Raw genomic sequence first — 17,469 nt, 5'->3', positions numbered from 1 at the left:
TCTCAACTTAAGCATGGCTTCCTTGTGGATCGTCTTCCCGGTCATCCTACTTAAATAAGACTTCTGTTTTGGAAGCACGCTTGTTCTGGAGCTCAGGATGGCCTTTAGCCTGACACTTCTCTGCTTTAGTCTCCTTGTGTTCTTCATGTTTCTTTGATGGACGGCCCCATGATGACCTCACTGCCTATGCAGTCAAAGATGGCTTGAACTCCAGCCCCTCTTCTTGCCCAGGGTGACCTTGAGCTCCTGATTCTCCTGTCTCCTCTTCCCAAGTCATGGGATCACAGCATGATGCCTGGATTTCACATATTAATTAATTCATCTTTAAAATGTTTATCCCGCGCGCGCGTGTGTGTGTGCGTGTGCGTGTGTGTATGTGTGTACACGCACGCGGACGCAAGAAAAAATCAACTACTTTCAAATTTATTTGCTTTTTTCCCCTTCATCCAATTTGTTGTATCCATGGGGGATGGGGAGTCAACTCCTCATACTTTGTTGCCTCATTCTTTATGAATTCCACGAACACAAATGCACACTTCATCTTATGTGTTCTGATGCTGCCGTCTCTTCAGCGTCCATACCACTGCTTGGCACATGGCAAGTGTCACCTGTGTATTAGCTGCCATAGCAAAACTTCCCAGGTAGACATTTCTAAACTGACTGAGTACTAGGCCTACAAACCCACAGTGTAATGGTTCCTATGGGATTTGCAAAGTCTCAGGCTGCCAGTTCCAAACGTCTCACAGAGGTGTATTATTTAAGACTGCATAACTTTAATCCCAACACTTGGGAGGCAGAGGCAGGAGGATCTCTGTGAGTTCGAGGCCAGCCTGGTCTACAAGAACTAGTTCCAGGGCAGGCTCCAAACTACAGAGAAATCCTGTCTAGAGAAACAAAAAACAAAACAAACAAACAAAAAAGACAGTATAGCTTGTCTTAACCCACTTTCCAGGATTTGAAGCTTAAAGGGTTCATATAAAAATCCCAGTGTCCATTTTTCTTGAGAAGTTGGGATACAGCTATGTCAAGGCCATGTTGCCATATGATCTGATGGTCTGGGCTCCAAACAAGTCCTCTCTATTGGTTTTTGCTTTTGCTTTCCTTCCTCCCTTCTCTTTCTCTTCTTCCCTCTCTCCCTTCTTTTCTGCTTCATTTCTTTAGGCTTATTTTGATGCTGATGATCAAACTCAAGACCTTGTTTATCCTAAATAAGTGCTCTACAACTGATCAAATTTGCTTCTACCACATAGTGTTGTGGAATAATACCATTCTTCTACAGCCATCCTGAAAATTTTAGTGGAAAAAAAAAGACATTTTTTTTTTTGAGACTGAGTCTCACTATGTAGTTCCTGGAACTCACTCTGTAGACCAGGCTGACCTCAAACTCACAGAGATCCACCTGCCTCTGTCTCCTGAGTGCTGGGATTAAAGGCTTGCAATACCATTCCCTGCTAGTGGGGGATTTTTAAAAGCTAGATAAGTAAAGAATTCTATCTAAAAGGATCTCACAAATGAAGAATGAACTCAGAAAATATCTGTACAAGACTGAGATGACTGCAGGTAAGTCCTTCAGAGACTTGTGGAAATGCTGTCTCAAGTAGTACCCTCAAGTAGTGACAGGAATGAAAACAGCTAACCTTGATGTCTTCTGTGTTGAAGTCTGGACATAGAGTAAGACTTAGTTGATTTCTTCTTCTCGGAACCAAGCTCACTCAGTTCATAATTATTCAACAACATCACACTGTTAACTTCCAAAGAAAAGTGTGACCAGTACAAAGGCAATGTTTAAATCTTACCCCGGACCTTATCCTTGAAAGTTAGCAAACAACTGGTGTCTGACGAGACACATCTGACAGCTGAGGAACGGTTCGGGTATCACAGTAGCCCAAGTGTCATTCCCAGCGTCATCTCAATCAAGACCATCAACCCCACAATCATCATGATCCCTGTCACATCCTTCATCATCCCAACCAAATCCATCGTCCCACTTCATCACCTGCACCATTCCCAATATCACCCTCCCCCCACAGAGTCACCCTATCTTCATCCTCCTTATCCCCAGCATCATCCCCCATCCTTCCCATCATATCAGAGTCAGAAATTCATCACCTCCATCATTATCCCAGTCAAGCTCATCCTCCTCACCAGTATCATCATTCCTGCCACACCCCTTCATCATCCCAATCAAGTCCATCATCCCCACCATCATCTGCATCATCCTCCCCACCAGCATCATCATTCCTGCCACACCCCTTCATCATCCCAATCAAGTCCGTCATCCCCACCATCATTGCATCATCCTCCCCCCCACCATCATCATTCCTGCCACACCCCTTCATCATCCCAATCAAGTCCTTCATCCCCACCATCATCGCATCATACTCCCCACCAGCATCATCATTCCTGCCACACCCCTTTATCATCCCAATCAAGTCTGTCATCCCCACCCTCATCTGCATCATCCTTACCATCCTCCTTCTCCGCCCCACCACTGTTCCTGCCGTTGTCTCAGTATCACCATCATCATCATGGAAATTTGAGTTTTTAATACAGATGTTTGAAAATACCTCCCCCCCAATATAAAAGCAAATTGTTTATGCTTGCTAGAGAAGGGTTAGAGTTATATTTTTATCAGAAAATACTCTGGCTATGTGAATAACAGGGTGAAACTCAGAAGAAATGAGTTTGCTCCCAAGCAAATCCGCATCAGTTTCAAAATGATAATTAAGTTTATTGTAAGCTCTTTGCTTTTTGCCTCTATTCACTGGTGTTGGTCACTGTGGGAAAAGACACAGACCTGATGAGGAGAGAAGCATCCAGCAGTACTGAGTGTGATTTAGCCTAGCAATTAGATACATTTTTATAAGTACTAATTGTCCCTTAAAATAAACTGGAATGCTGTGAAAATGGATGTCACAGTCTAAAATTACTCATCTATTTTGAAATCTAATTCATAGCTTCCACTTAAATGTTTACAAATTATAGTAAAAAATAAGAACTATCAAAATTATAAAATGTTTAAGTATAATTTATGACAAATTTGTTATTCATGATTTAATTAAGTAGTTCTTTGCAGCTGTTCAGGTTCATGCCTGAATAAAAATATCTAATTCTCAGTTCTACTGAAAACCAGAAGTTTTACTTCACTATTTTTTTATCTTCTATTTTTAATCTTCAATTTTTTTTTTATGTGTGTGTGTGTGAGAGAGAGAGAGAGAGAGAGAGCGCGTGCGTGTGCAGTAGGGTCAGAGGACAACCTGCAGGGATCCATGCTCCCCTTCCATCATCATCATCAGGCCGGTCCTGGGGATTGAACTCAGGTCATCAGGCTTGGCAGCCAATGCCTTTACCCATCCAACTGACCCATTTTTTCCTTTAAAAGTCTGAGAAACATGAATTTGGGAAATGGAAAAATTCCTTTTTTTTGTTTTTGTTTTTGTGTTTTTGTTTGTCTTTAAAGCTGGGTCTCACTACAGAGTTTTGGCTGCTAGAACTCAGTACATAGACCAGGTTGGCTTCAAATTTACAGAGCTCCAACTGCCTCTGCCTTCCAAGTGCTGAGATTAAAGGTGTACACCGAGTCTTGAGGATGTATGTATCCCAGGTTAGCCTTAAGTTTGTTATGTAGCCCAGGCTAACTTTGAACTGTTGATTTTTCCTGCTCCCACCTTCCAAGAGCTAGCATTACAGGCATGCATCACTACCAGGCTTATGTGGTCTTAAATGAAATCCAGAGCTTTCTGGGTATTTAGAAAGCCCTCTACCAACTGAACTACAACCCCAGTCCATGGGAAGTAATCACTTTCAGGGTCTCACTATGTAACTCTGACTGTCCTGGAACTTATTATGTAGATCATACTGGCCTTGAACACAGAGATCTGCCTCCCTCTGCCTCCCTCTGCCTCCCCAGTGTTGGGAGTTAAAGGCTTGTGCAACCACTGCTTAGAAAACCTAAGTGGTTTTTTTACTGGGACAGGAGTAAAACTTGGATGAGGGTTGATCTGGGGTTTCTACATTCTCTTCTTAGCCTGGAGTGGACAAGCTTCACCTTGTAGGAATTTGCCTGTCTAGTTATTTATTTAGATCTTGTATATTTCCTAAGCTGGTCCTGAACTGCTAGGCGGAAGCCACGCAGGGAGCTGGAACTACAGTATTACCACCAAGTCAGGCTGACAAGCGTCTGCTGAAACTACTGATGTCCTTCGTTCTTCTGATTACTTGCTTCTTATTTGGATTCTAGAGATCCACATATTGTAGGGCTCCTTGGGTATATCTGATCAGTAAAATTAGGAAATTAATTGTCTAATTCTTCAGAATTTTTGACACATGATAATCTACTCATAATAGATCTGTCATTTTGCTTTCACACTCAAGTGAGACTATAATCTATAAATACCCTGAAAAGAGCCTACCATCCCCAGGTTGATTTGGTCCTTCTATTCCAATCATCTCAGACTCTTTGCCTAATCTAGTGTGTATGATCTTAAGAGGGACCAGCTGGGCCAGGCAGTGGTGGCACATGCCTTTAATCCCAGCACTCGGGAAGCAGAGATAAGCAGATCTCTGTGCATTCAAAGCCAGCCAGATCAACAGAGCAAGTTGCAGGACAGGCTCCAAAGCTACAGAGAAATCCTGTCTGGGGTGGAAAGAAAAAGAAAAGAACGAAAGAGTAATTGGCTATTGTGGAATATTATATTAACTATGTAAAAATGCCGTACATTTGTTTATGCTGTGGAATATTACTTTAATGGTGTAAAGATATGTTACTTTTTTATGTTGCATTTGTTTAATTATGTAAAGATGTGTTGCATCTACCTTGCCTGCCTAAGGCATCTGATTGGTCTAATAAAGAGTTGAATAATCAATAGCTAGGAAGAGAAATGGATAGGCAGGGCTGGCAGGCAGAAAGAACAAATATGAGAAAAATGATGTGGGTTTCTCCTCTATATGCTGTGATTACCATAAATGAATAAAGAAATTGTTTTGGACCTATAGCAGGGCAAAACTTAGCTAGGCAGGAAAAGCTAAATTGAATGTTGGGAGGAAGAAGGCAGAGTCAAAGAGAAGTCATGGAACCACTGCTGGAGACAGATACACTGAAACTTTGCTGGTAAGCTACGACCTTGTAGTGATGCACATATTAGTGGAAATGGGTTAAATTAAGATGTAAAAGCTAGCCAATAAGTAGCTAGAGCTAATGGGTCAAGCAGTGATCTAAATAATATGGTTTCTGTGTGATTATTTCAGGGCTGAGCTGCCAGGCAACTGGGAAACAAACAAGTAGCCTTCTTACAACAAATTGGTGCCGACATGACCAACTAAAATCCACTTAAAACCGGAGAGAATTTGGGAAGGAATTCTAGGCAAACAAAATAAAACAAAACAAAACAGAGTTAAGCACAGCTTAATGCCTGTCGTGATGCCATGGCTCCTTTAAGAGAGGTTTTTCTGATTCAGCAGTAGCAGAAAAAAAAGCTGCAGTTTTGAAATGCCGGCCATCTGGGTCATGCTACCATTGCAACCTCTGGCTTTTTAGGAGGCCAAGCATTTAAATGGGGTTTGTAGGCAACGTGATACAAACTGCTTAATGGCTCTACATGGACCTACTGCTTGCTTGGAACTGGGGCTATGTGCGTGGCTCAGAGGCAGCAAATAGCTCAGCCATGCTGGGCTGGGTGGGGCAAGCAGGAAGTGCCATATTTGCTCTAACAATGCTGCAGCTTAAGTTTTTAAGAAGTGCTTAGCATTTTAAGAAGTGCTCCTGGACAGTAAAGAATTGCAGATACACAATAGAACAGATTCAGACATAAAAGACCTCTAAATTGGATTTATTGGATAAATAAATGTATTAGATAAATGTACATAGGCTTGAGAGAGAGAAGAAAAAGAATATAGAGAGTTGGAAAAGAAATAAATTGTTTTAAAAAACAAAGTCTTTAAAGAAACATAGTACAGACAGTCATAGATTAAAAGGAGTAAAAAAAATAAGCCACATAAAGATAGAAAATTTATATAGATTCTAGATTATGTATATTATTATGTTTTCTTTGAATTTTTTGACTGTGAAGGCTAAGCTAAACCAACATATTTATCCTTAAAATGTCTTGATTTCAAAATATGGATCTAAGGATAAGTTGCTTTGGAAAAGAGATTCTTCTTTTGTTTCCACAGAAGATGAGAACCTGTGGAACAATTCCAGACTAATATGGTTTGATGGACCATAATCCCCCAAGAGGTCACCATGAACACTGCCAAAAATTACTTTGCCCAGCAAAAAGCAGGAAGCAGTTTGGAGAAGAACTATGCCCATATTCCCAAATATTGTTTATAAATGTTTCTTTACATTTAAAGGGAGATATGCTATAGAGATTTGCATTGGTATGGATCTTGGTTTATTTACAAATTTAAGGTTGATTTTGTTATACTGTATATATGTATTTCTGATCTTGATTAAGGTATTATGTTTGTACAGCTCATTTAATAATGTAATGTATAATTGGGAAATATAGGTTAATAGATAATCATCTATAATAATCAAACTTATAGTCATATTAGGTTTTCTAGATGTTCAGAGATATATTTCAGTTAGATAGGTATTCTACAAATCTTTCAAAGACCTTCATAATATGGCATTTAAAATGTTTTAAGAACGTAGGACTTTTCATGACATTGAGACACATCTGCTCCTGGCAGCACCAATTACTTCAAGAGGAAGATGGGAATCAAAGAGGCTCCTTATGCAGTTTGCTAGCAATTTGGGCAAGAAAACTGCTCTTGCCTGGACTTCTTGATGATATGCTGTGTGAACTGGACATACAGGACCCACAGAGAAATGACCACTGAACTTGCATAAAGGTGAGACAATCCTTCGGGGTTCCTGTTTCATGAAAGAGTCTGCTAGGCATCCTGCAAGACACAGAAGAACTTGACTAACAAATTGCCAATATAGGCAGAACTATCTTTGAAATTTCCTGCTTCTTGGAAAAGTCTACTGGATACTATGGGTCTATAGGCTGAATATGGATGCCCCAATGGTACAGAAGAACTTTGGGTGACTGTCCAGGTAGTGAGAAGTCTCTGTCAATTCTGGAGTTTTGGAAGTTGCTTACAATGAACTTTTTGTTTATTTTAGGTAATATTATATCCTTCTGGAGTCTTTGATGGAGTTGAAAAATCGTTATAGTTTTCCTTAGATATGATAAAAGATAAAGTAGACATAAATATTATAACTGTAATTCTTGCTTAATATCTGTTTTATTATATGTAATTTGACTATGTTAAGTTAAAACCTTTTTTATTTAAACAGAAAAGGGGAGGTGATGTGTGATTCCCTCTGTATGCTGTGATTACTATTAATGAATAAAGAAACTTCTTTGGACCTATAGCAGGGCAGAACTTAACTAGGTGAGAAAAACTAAACTGAATGCTGGGAGGAAGAAGGTGGAGTCAAAGAGAGAAGCCATGGAGCCCCACTGGAGACAAACGCTGAACAGAACTTTACCTGGTAAGCCACAGCCACGTGGCAATACACAGATCAATAGAGATGGGTTAGTTTGATATGAGTTAGCCAGAAATACACTTAAGCTATTGGCCAAACAGTATTGCCAATAATATGGTTTCTGTGTGATTATTTCAGGTCTGAGCTGCCAAATGGCCTGGAAACAAACAAGCAACCTCTTACTACAGAAAAATCTAGTCTTAAGAAGAGAGAAAATAAGAAGAGAACAAGCAGAAAGAGGGGGACATAGCTGGGGCAAGAAGTCAGGCAGTCGCCAGGCAGTCAGACAGGAGATGCAGTGAATGTAAGATATACAGAAGGAAAGAAAAGTACTAAGCCCTGAGGCAGAGTAGATAAAGAGAAATAGTTTAAGTTAAACGAGCTAGCCAGAAATAAACCTAAGCTAGGCCAAGCATTCATAACTAAAAGGAAGCCTCCATGTCATGATTTGGGCTTTGGATGGTGGCCCAAAAGCAAACATCCAGTAATCAGAAGACCTGGGCTCCAGGTACCTTCTTGTAACTGGCTAAGTGAAATCAGTTTCATCGTTGTGCTGCATCCATAAAATGATGTTGATGAGACAAATAAAATTGCCCATACAAGGATTACAAACTTGTGACCCCAAGTCTCACCCAACATGCCAATTGATTTTATCTGGGTTTTTATGACGTTTGAGTGTGAATTACAGTTATGTTCAAAATTGGGATATTTCACTTTTGAAAAATTCAGCTGTTTCATCTGCTCTCAGAAAGTTGTAAATTCTTGCCAGCACTTGGCCTCCCATTCTTAGCAGTGGCTGCTGTTTGGGTAAAGCAGCATTCACTACTTTAAAAAGGACCAGGAGCAGGGTTCTTGTATCACAATGCCCACAAACCTGCCCGTAGAGCAATGTTTCCTGCTTGGTGTCTGAAGTTGTTGGAGCTGATGACTCTTGTTCCCAGAGCATTTGCATGGCTACATTTCTTGGTCGTCAGGGTTATGCAGAGGGCTGAGATCTTTTCAACCAATCTGGCATCAGCTAAGCATCCTCTGTGGCTTCAGTTTCTACTTACTCTTTGATCAGGAGAGCCAGTTCCGCTGGAGCAGACAGAAGAGATCTGGCATCATCATGCAGCTTTGGACAACAGGTTGCATGCAGTTCCAGCAAGAGTAACAACATAACTAAACTGCCAGGTTTGTACAAGTTATAATGAAAATTATGTAGCACCAAGTCTAACATCTTTATACCAATATAATAATTGCTGTGTGGCTAGGGTTATGAAAGTAGTGGCTTTTCAGGTAAGACAAAAAAAAAATAGGGAATCTTTCAGAAGCATCATAAGCCTGGGGTAAGGATGAGGGATTTTACTTTCGATGCCCTAGAACTGAGAAAGTTGTTGGTAAATGAATCCTACTTCACAGCTACCTGAGAGATCCTTAGTCCTAGTTCCATTCTGTAATAAAACACCATGACTTAAATCAACTTGGGGAGGAGAGGGTTTATTTGGCTTACGCTTGCAGGCCACAATCTGTCATTGAAGAAAGTCAGGATCAGGAATCAAGGCAGGAACGTGGAGGCAGGACACGTAGAGGGATTCTGCTCATTAACTTGCTTTCTGGCTCATTCACTGGCTCATGCTTTGCTAGTCTTCTTGAACAACTTAGGACCACCTACCATGGGATAGTGGCACCCACAGTGGGCTGGGTCTTCTTAAATTAATTAATAATCAAGATAATCTTTCTTAGATATGTCCACAGACTAACCTGATCTATATAATTCTTCAACTTCTCCTCTCAAATGACTCTTGACTATGTCTCATTAACCAGAACACTGACCAAATCAGAGTGGATTTATCATACCTCTTCAGTCTGAATTCCTTCAGCATATGCAACATGCCAGGAGTGACCGGTACAGACAGTACATTGAGCTTTCCAAGGTTAGTGTGTCAAAAGCATATTTGATGAACATTAAGTTAAACAAAGCTGTTTGTGGATCTACAATTATGGGTCTGATGCTTTGTTTTTGTTTGGTTTGGTTTTTTGAGACAGAGTTTCTCTGTGTAGCCCTGACTATCCTGGAAGTCACTTTGTAGACCAGGCTAGCCTTGAACTCAGATATCCATCAGCCTCTGCCTCCCAAGTGCTGAAATTAAAGGCAACCACTATCAGACTGAAGTTCCGTTTTCTTTAAAATTCATATTTTATTTTATGTGTGAGGGTATTTGCCTGCGTGTAGGTTTGTGTATCACTGTGTGCCTAGCGTTCATGAAGACCAGAGGAAGCACTGGATCCCCTGGAACTGGAGTTACAGATGCCATGTAGGTGCTAGGAATTAAACCCGGGTCTTTTGGAAGCCTATGTTAATCACAAGTTTATCTCTCCATCTTCTAATTTTTAAAAAGATTCATTTATATTTATGTGTGCTTGTGGATATGTTATGACATGCATGCTTGTCATATATACATATATGTGTATGGAAGCCTGAAGAGGGCATTGGATCCCCTGCAGCTGGAGTCACAGGAGGTTAGGAGCTGCCTGGAATGGGAGCTGCCATCCAAATTCTGTCTTCTGGGAGAATAGCAAATGTTCTTAACTGCAGCTCCATCTCTCCCACCCCATGATGCTGTGTTTGAAAAGAAAGATAAAATTTGAGCCTATAAAATAGCAGAAGATATTTAAATATCTCTGTGTGAGGAAAATAGGCACTGTAACACACACACACACACGTAGATGTAAGGAAGCATACCACACATGTGTGAAGTCAGAAGACAACTCTCTGGATGGTTCTCCCTTCCATGCCGAGGCACGGTCTCTCTTGTTTCTGCTGCTGTACTGTGTATTCCAGCCTAGCTGGCCCACGAGCTTCCGGATGAGTCTCTCCACCTCGACTATCTCTGTAGAAGCACTGGGATTACGGCTATGCGCCACTGTGTCCAGCTTTGTAAGGGTGAGGAGTCAAACTCGGGTAGTCAGGCTTGAGGAATTTGCACATTTACCCACTGAGCCGTCTCCTGGGCAGCATCTGGACGCTTTAAAGTAGACTATTGTTGAGAGGTCAGCAGTGTGCTGTGGATAACTGGGCATGGTAGCATTGTGATTGGGCCTGGAACGTTGATTTGGTTGAGGGGTGAAGAAGTAAAGAACATTTACGCAGAAGACTTTGGCAATCGGCAACACCCCATCCAGGTCTGCCGGGACTGGAGCTAAAGCTTCATGGGAGAGGGGAGAAGTTAAAAGAAGCAAGAACTGGCAAGAAACGAGGCTTTTAGACAAAGCAGAAAGGTCCCAAGTGTCAAGGGTCCCAAGGCACCTAGACATTATCTTTAGATAAGAGTGAATTTTTTGTCCCTGCTGTTAAGACTTCCTTGCTATGATGCAATGCCTCCCTCCCGTAACTGTTAGTCACAATAAAGCCTTCCTCCCTTAGAAAAAAAAAAAAAGAGTGAACTGTTTAAGGTTTTTGAGCAAGGCATCAAAATTATCACATTTTTATTTTAATCAGACAGCTGTCACCACGGTGTCCAGCATTCACTAGAGAGGTGAGGATGATTGGGATAGGGAGAGAGGGAAGAATCAGTTATTTTGAAGTTTCTAACCTGGGCTTGTCATTATCTTTGATCTTACAAAATGCAAAATATTGATTAATTTCTATTTTGTTTAATGGCATTCTTGAATGTGAACTTAAGGGTAGGCTTCAACAATACACCTCCCAGTAAAGTGATTTTTCTTTCTTCTTTAATTGAAGGGATAGATATGGGAGGGGCTGACTGTGTACACGTAGACTGAGCATGCTAGGTAATTCTTAGCCACTCTGCTCTAATCCTAATCCTCAAATCATTATTATTTTCCAATTGAATTTATAAGGTTGAGGCATAGCTCAGTTGGAGTAGACTTGCCTCTCCTCCATACATAGAAGGTAAGTGGAGGTAGATAAATATACAAAAAGAAAGAAAGAAAGGAAGAAAGGAAGGAAGGAAGGAAGAAAGAAAGAGAAAAGAAAAGAAAAGAGAAAAGCCAGGCAGTGGTGAAGCCTTTAATCCTAGCACACCAGAGACAGAGGCAGGTGGATCTCTGTTAGTTTGAGGTCAGCCTGGTCTACAGAGCAAGTTCCAGGACAGCTAGAGCTGTTATACAGAGAAACCCTGTCTTGAAAACCAAAAGAGAGAAAGAGAAGAAAATATACTTCTTTGATAAACCACATATCAAAAACTAACCACATTTGTTTAAGGATTGAATGAGACACGTGTGATGGAAAGTACTTTTCCTCCCTCCCTCCCTCCCTTCCCCCCCCCCCTTCTGCTTGTTTTTGAGACAAGGTTTCACTTGTCTCCCTAGCTGTCCTGGAAATGGCTGTGTACACCAGGCTGGCTTCGAACTCACAGAGATCCACCAGCCTCTGTCTCCCGAGTGCGGAATGGGAAACTCTTAAGCAATCTGTAGTAGCCAGTGAGCAATCCGACTGTGATCGGCTATGGGGAAGTAAATGAAGCAGGACTCCCTGCGGGTAACGACGGAGTGTGTTCACATCCTGCTCTTCTCTGTACTGCTGAAGCTGGTCATTATACATGGAACCTGTTTCAGCCGGACAGAAACAGGTGATCTGGGAGTAATGTCTAGCAATGACTGTCCTTTGAAGGAAAAAGAGAGCTCCTTAGTAGAAAATAAAATCAGAACTGTGTGTAGTGTCTTTTGGGGGTTAGAACTCTGCTCTGGTAGAGACATCCCTTAGATGTCCACTTCCTATGAATATGCAAAGTGACAGTTGGCAAGGGATATCGAACTGTTTTATGAATTTCACATAATGTGGGTCATTCTTTCACCAGTATGCACAGCTGGAGAAAGCAGTGAAATCTGGCATGCCCTGGAACTTTTTGAGTTGTCAGAAGGAAGGGGACATGGGGCAGAGATGTGGGTATTGAGTGAGTGGACCAGGCCCATGGACACTGCTCAACTTCCCACGAAACACAGGACAGCCACAAAACATCCACGGCAAAGGAAAGACTGAACTTGATATTTCATTATCTAGATAATACTTTTATTATTTTGGAGAACTACTCATGAACTCCTTTATGAATATTTTTATTAAACATTACTATTCCTAATTATAGATCAATATTATCTTAATAAAAATAAGCTAATGTCAGGATGTTTTAGTTGGGAAAGGTGGCACAGAGTTGACATTTTCGCTTTGAATCTAATTTCTATTTATTATTATTTATTTTTCACAGGGATGGGAAAATATATTTTGAGCAAAAGAAGGCAGAGTTGAAGTCATCTGCTGCCAAGTCCCTAGAAGGGGACGTTGGTGGACACGAGGAAGGTGTCGTGAAGAGGCATGTTATTTAATGTGAAAAGCAAAGACTTGGTCAGAGGTTGCCTGCTTGTGTCCACACACAGTCCATCCCTAGGGTGAGGGCTCTGGAGTCAGCCAGCTTTGGACGCAGGATACTCTGCTGGCATGAGGTTCAGAGTAAGTTTCTTACTGACCTTGTACCTCGGTTTTCATATCTGCAAATAAAAACAATAATCTTCAAGGTGTGTGTACATGTGTGTACGTGTGTGTACGTGTGTGTGTGTGTGTGTGTGAGAGAGAGAGAGAGAGAGAGAGAGAGAGAGAGAGGAGGAGGAGGAGGAGGAGGAGGAGGAGGAGGAGGAGGAGGAGGAAATTCGCTAACAGGAGACTTCATCACCTTTGAAACTGAAGGTGCTGGGGACAGACAGTTCTTTGCAATAGGTGACTGTCCTGTGCTTTGGGGGAAAGTTGAGCAGTGTCCCTGACTTATCCACTCAATGCCTGTATCCGCTCTCAGTTCCCCTCTGTCCTAGTCCTGGCGTTTCAAAATGCTCCAGATGGATTTTCCGAGTGTTCCCTGAGGGACCAAACAGCCCCCTTACCAAACCTCTGACTTTGGGCATTGATCTTGTGAGACAGGTAGGGGTAGTGCAAACCTTTCATGCCAGCACTCGGGGAAGCAGAGGCAGGTGGATCTCTGGGAGTTCAAGGCCAGCCTGGTCAATGAAGAGAAACCACGTCTCAAATAATCAGAAAGGAAGAAAAGAAGAAAGAAAGAAAAAGGGAAAGATTGATCTGGTACATAATAAATGGTCAAAGAAGGTTAGTTGTCACTGTCATCTTTGGTACTACTTTCAGGAGCAGCAATTTTGTCCTCACAACAACCTTTGCTCCTTTTGTTGGAACTCATAAGGCTGCGGCAAAAAAAAAAAAAAAAAAAAAAAAAAAAAAAAAAAAAAAAAAGTCAAATGCAAGAGGGAGAGAAAGAATGGCCTGAAAAGTGTAATCAGCTCCCAAACACTTTCTCTAAACACAGTGATTTTCTCTCCTTCTTTTGTGCGAAGATAGTGACCCTGTAACCCTGTCAGCCACCTTTTGGATGCTTCCCAACATTTCCCGAGTTTTACCAGGTCCTGCAGCTGCCTGAGTAAAGAGAACCTTGTCTCCGTCCCGAGCTCGCTGTGTGAGGACGGGACAGACAGCCTGGTTAAATCACTAGCGTGCTATTATCCAAGTTTCGCTCTGGTGAGCCAAGCTGTCCTCGAATGTAATTTCCGTGTATTTCTTCACCTCTCACCTTCCTCCACAGTTATTACTTAACCCACTGACCCAGATAGCTGCTTATTAACATTTAATACATGTCGAAGTGTTAGTGGGGCTTTGAACAAAACACGAAGAAGTTTCTGATTTGCTTTCAACTCGCTGCCCTTGAACCGTTACACGAGTACATCTGTAAAATTCTGCCCTGTCATGGCTCTAACCAGGGCGTATATTATGAAGAAGTATCAGGCCCTCCCCCACTCATGCAAGCTTTCATTCATTTAGCAGATAGTGATGAGCTTCTATTGTCATGGCCATGTGACAGAAAGGAGGTCACAGTGCAGACTCGCAATGCAGAACAGTTTATTCTGCTGTTGCTGGTAATGGGGGAGGGAGACCAAATGAGCCAAAGGCACAGCCATCCAAACAGATCCTAGGAACCCCTAATCCTATCTTCAGGGCTCGGCAATATAATTAAGCCTGTCTTTGGGCAGGCTGGTTTTGTGTCCACTTGACACAAACCTAGACGTATCTGGGAAGGAGGAAACTTGGCTAAGAAACTGCCTCCATCATATTGGCCTGTGGGCAAATTTGTGGGGGCATTTTTTGATTAATGACTAATGTAGGAGGGCCCAGCTCACAGTGGGTGGTGCCACCATCGGGCTTGTGATTCTGGGTGGTATTAGAAAACAGGCTGAACAAGCCATGGTAAGCACTGTTCCCCTATGGCCTCTGCTTCTGTTCTGTCCCTAGGTTCTGCCTTGAGTTCCTGTCCTGACTTTGCTCGAAGATAGACCACAATCTTTGAGGTTCAATAAACTCTTTCCTTCCCAAGTTGCTTATGAGTATGGTGGATGTCATAGCAATAGAAACCCCAAAGAAGACAGTTCCTTGCGTTTAAACATCAAATGAAAGATGAACGTGGTGATACACACCTGTGAACCTAGCACTCGGGAGGCTGAGGCAGGAGGATGGAGAGCTGAAGGCTAGCCTGGTAATTTACATAGTAAATTCAAGGCGAACTGAACTTCCCTTCCTGTTCTCCATCCCCCAGTTTCACCCTTTGAGCCAAAGAGGAAGAATGACGGTTTGGTGCATCTCCTTCCCGTGAGCCTGTAGGACAGAGTGATTCTTTTTACTCCTAGTCAAAGCCTGCTGACTTGTCCACAGTTCTGTGGCATCAGCTTAACTTAGCTTAGAGCCCATTTAGATCACCCTCCACATACTTACATAAACTCCTTTTTGCTTTTAACAACTCAGGCCATGAAACATACTTGCTCTTCTCGTAGACAAACACATCATTCTTATTTACCAGGCACAGACAATCTCTAAACATACTAATAAATGAATCTTGAGAGGATGAACGGCGAGCTACAAAGACAGAAAATTTGGTCCGTGATGGAGAGAGGGAGAAAATTACTTGCCACAAACTACATTAAAAAAAAAAAAGTGCCTGGTCACCTGAGGTTAGTATATTCAGAAGGTAGAGATTGTTTCAAGCAGCCAGAGTGCTGGGTTACAAAGCTTCTCAGTGTGCAAACAAAAGAGCACCCTAGTCGGCTTCCCTGAGCAGGGCTGGCTCTCGCTGGCTGGTGTAATTTACCTCCCAGTCACCCAGTGCTCTCCCATAGCTCTTGTGGGGCTCCAGGCTGTCTGGGAGAGAGGCCGGCTGGCTCCACAACCCTGGGGCTGCAGTCTGCGATGCCGACTAAGTTTTTGTGTTACTAACAAACATTAACTTATTTTTTGGTGTTGTTGAACTCTTCGGGGCTACCAGATCCTCCTAGATCACTGCCTCGCTTAACCTGTCAACCTTTACTGCTTTTCATAACAATGCCCTTAGAGGACAATTGGAGTGCAAACAAGGCTGGATTTAAGGTCAGAAACTGGCGTTTAAATGTCTGCATAGCTGTTTATTAAAACAGATAGACTTTGACCAAACAGCTTATCTTTCCGGAGCCACAGTTCGTTACCATATCTATTAAACGGAGCGAGGAAAAGATGTCTCTGCCATGAACTGGGTGCTCAGTATATGCTGGACACAGCCGGATCTCCGCACTTTGTAGAAATTATTTTACTCGTGTGACTGTCGTCATAGCCTTAGGAGGTGGTTAATGTCCTCTTCTCACCCCATTTTACAGACCAGAAGACTGAGAGGTAGTAAGGGCCCAAAGTTATGCTGCTGGCAGAACAAAGAGCTCAAAGGCATGCTCCAGGTGTGAAGAGGGATAGACGGAGGATGGTGTCCACGGCCCTTCTTTTTAAAAACCTCTTTCTTATGATAAACTCACACATAAAAACACCACACCGCTAAACTAAAGCAGCCACACAAACACACTCTTGCCCAACTCCAAACTCTAAACATCTCAGTGAACTTCTGTACAGTTAGAATGACCGCTCTGAAGGCAAGGAGGGTTCTACACTTTTACTACCAATTACATTTTTATAGACTTATTCAACATACACGGAAGGAAAGAAAGGAAGGGAGGGAGGGAGGGAGGGAAGGAAGAAGAAAGGAAGAAAAGAAGGAAGGAAAAAACAACCCACTAATGAACCCAGCTATTTTACTCCTGGGCACATACCCAGAAAAACTCCATATCTGAACAGAGATATTTGGACATCCATGTTTATTGTTGTTCTATTTATGACAATAAGGAAATGGACATCTATCAACAGATGAATGGATCGTGGAAATGTGGCACATATACAGAATGGAATATTATTCAGTGGAATAGAAAAATAAAGTCTGTAGAAAAATGGATGGATTTAAAGCGTGAGATTACTCGGAAATTTCTAAGAAAAAACATATTCTCTTCATATGTGGATCCTCCACTATAATGTATACATGTTTGTACACCAAAAGGATGAAGACATCGGTATATTGTAGCCTTTAAAAGAGACCAGTAAAGGGTAATATTAGATGGTGAGGAATTGCACAGTGTAAGCAGGTACGTGAGTCATGAAGGACGGCAAGAAATGAATTGTTTTCCTAGTTCCAAGCCTATCATAATTTTTTTCCTTTTATTTCTAAGCAGATAAAGGTTCACTCTATTTTAATGACTGGTCTATGTGATCTATTACCAAGGTCACTAAGTACAGACATGAGGGAGATAATTTAAACACATGGAAAACAGTAAATTTGCATGCCATCTTGCTCAGAGACCACGCTAACTTTCTCTGTACTGTTTCAGTTGTAGCAGAGATGCTGCTGAAGCGAGCATGGTCACTTCCCTTCCTTCCTTCCTTCCTCCCTCCCTCCCTCCCTCCCTCCCTCCCTGCCTGCCTGCCTGCCTTCCTTCCTTCCTTCTTCCCTTCCTTCCCTTCTTTCTTTCTGTATGGATAAACTTACAATTCCTCCTGAGATTGAGCTGGCCAGTGCAGAGGTGATTGGTCGACACTTCTTCTGTTTAATTTTCCCCTAGATGAGGACTGCTAACAT

At 42.0% G+C, this 17,469-nt stretch overlaps 1 non-coding gene across 1 annotated transcript; it reads right to left on the bottom strand.

Annotated features, from left to right (window-relative positions):
* Positions 1–17,147: 17,147 nt before the first annotated feature.
* Positions 17,148–17,251, bottom strand: LOC125387660 (U6 spliceosomal RNA). Its single transcript, XR_007227943.1, has one exon. It is a non-coding gene; the product is annotated as a U6 spliceosomal RNA (small nuclear RNA).
* Positions 17,252–17,469: the final 218 nt, after the last annotated feature.

Source organism: Myodes glareolus, chromosome 8 (assembly GCF_982192425.1).
Source record: "Myodes glareolus chromosome 8, mMyoGla1.1, whole genome shotgun sequence".
Classification (NCBI taxonomy): Eukaryota; Metazoa; Chordata; class Mammalia; order Rodentia; family Cricetidae; genus Myodes; species Myodes glareolus.
This window is presented reverse-complemented; position numbering and strand designations above follow the sequence as displayed.